Source organism: Austrofundulus limnaeus, unplaced genomic scaffold (assembly GCF_001266775.1).
Source record: "Austrofundulus limnaeus strain Quisiro unplaced genomic scaffold, Austrofundulus_limnaeus-1.0 Scaffold2185, whole genome shotgun sequence".
NCBI classification, from domain to species: domain Eukaryota; kingdom Metazoa; phylum Chordata; class Actinopteri; order Cyprinodontiformes; family Rivulidae; genus Austrofundulus; species Austrofundulus limnaeus.
The window spans coordinates 9,332-11,100 of NW_013954587.1; the positions used below are offsets into that span (position 1 = coordinate 9,332).

Sequence of the window (1,769 nt, forward strand, 5' to 3'; positions counted from 1 at the left end):
GTCTTGCGGGTATGTTCGTAAAGTCATTTATTAATGGGCAGACATGGAACAGAAAACAATCAGGAAGTCTGTTGGATGTGGGCCCGCCTGTCATAGGCTGCCAAGCAATGATATACTGTCAGCTAACATCATGTGATAATGAACAACCAACCACAACCTGCCTCATCCTGATACTTGAAAATAGGTCAATGTGATGCTGACGTCCGGAAGATATCACGAGATATGAACAGTGGTCAGTGTCAAGGTGATACAGAAATAATTAGTCCATGACAATCACTCCTCTTGAGTAAACAATACTCAATACCAGAAATGGAAAAGGAATAATTATTAAATGTCTGTTCCACAAATGCATCGCCCAACAAACATAATGGAGAAATATGGGAAAAATAGTGCAATGGACTACTGGCATAAGCTGGCATGTGCAAGGAAAACAAAAAACAAATGTGTAACAAAAAATAACAAACAAAAGCTAAACCCAAAACTCTAAATAAATTAAACTAAAGTAGAAGCTCCACCTTCCTCTTGTTACACCTAAGCTAAATTCTAAATAAGCCTAGAACTAGTCCTCTGTGAAAGACATAGACGCCGTTTGGACAGCACTTCTTCAGCTCCCCAGACCTCACAGGTAAAACCCAGAYGGGCTAATACTCCCTCAAAYAYGTCTTCGTGGCGTTCCAGGCTCGAGGTAATGGAATACCCCCTCCCTGGGATTACCACAACCGCAGACAGAAACAAATAAGCAAAAAATGGCTGTCGATGGAAGAATCCCAGAGGGACTCAGCAGACAGTCATTCTAAACTTTACCAGAGAGCTGCACAGAGGACAAAAAACTCTAGAAAAACATAGAAGAAAATAACAGAACAAAGCATAAAATAAAATAAAAATTAACCCCAAAACATCTAGAGAAGGCTAAATGTTTAAAAGTCATGTACTCTCATATTTTATTCCCATGAGGGGGAGCCAAATATCAACCTAGGCTTCGTGAGGACAAATGCATTGCAATTAAACTGGTGGGGTATGCAAAAATTCACAATAATAAGCCAGTAAGAAATGCACAAATTAGTTCAGTATAGCAGATGGGACAAATCGAAGTTTCATGGAGGCGGAAAGAATGTAAAACAGTGTGACAGGAAACAGTCACACACTGTGTAAAACTGTTCTGTTCTCATTATGTCAAATAAGGCAGGGTATGTGTGATCAGAAACCACAACAGAACAGCAAGAATCACGCCTGCTCAAGGTGGAATGTGATGATGCTGGAACGAATGGTCCTCCCCCGAAAGAACCCCCAGGAATGCCAGGTGGCGCGCAGCTCCTAGCCGGTCCAGGTGGAAGTGGAGCATCACCCCCCATGAGAAACAGCATTGTCCCTGTGAAAAAAGAAACTCACAACACAGAGAGAAAACGAAAATTAGAAATAAATCAAAAAACACTCTGTCAGACAGACATTTCCGTGTGTGAAAACTGATAATGATTAATTAATCATTCAATTTTAGTTTCTAAGAAACAACAAAACTCAAACACATCAGTTCTCCATCTTGTCCTTATTTATAAATAAAACCTCTGTTCTCTGAACAAAGCCAGGAGGAAACCAGACGTCATATTCTGTATACACACTGCACTCATGTCTGCTTCTATTAGCATTAGCTCATATTTAGCAATGTAATACGGTCGACTGGCTTCCAGGAACTGCCTCGCAGTTGTTCCATTTATGCAATTAAGGAAGTAACTTAAAGTCCTGTTTGGGAGAACTGATGACATCATCACCTC

General features: G+C 40.5%; 1 long non-coding RNA gene across 1 annotated transcript in view; it reads right to left on the reverse strand.

The window, feature by feature from the left end:
- Positions 1-18: 18 nt before the first annotated feature.
- The window catches only part of LOC106537223 (uncharacterized), a 3,061-nt gene continuing 1,310 nt past the window's right edge, over positions 19-1,769 (reverse strand). The window contains exon 2 of the long non-coding RNA XR_001312622.1: positions 19-1,766. This is a non-coding gene — a long non-coding RNA (uncharacterized LOC106537223). The remainder of the gene's footprint in view (positions 1,767-1,769) is intronic.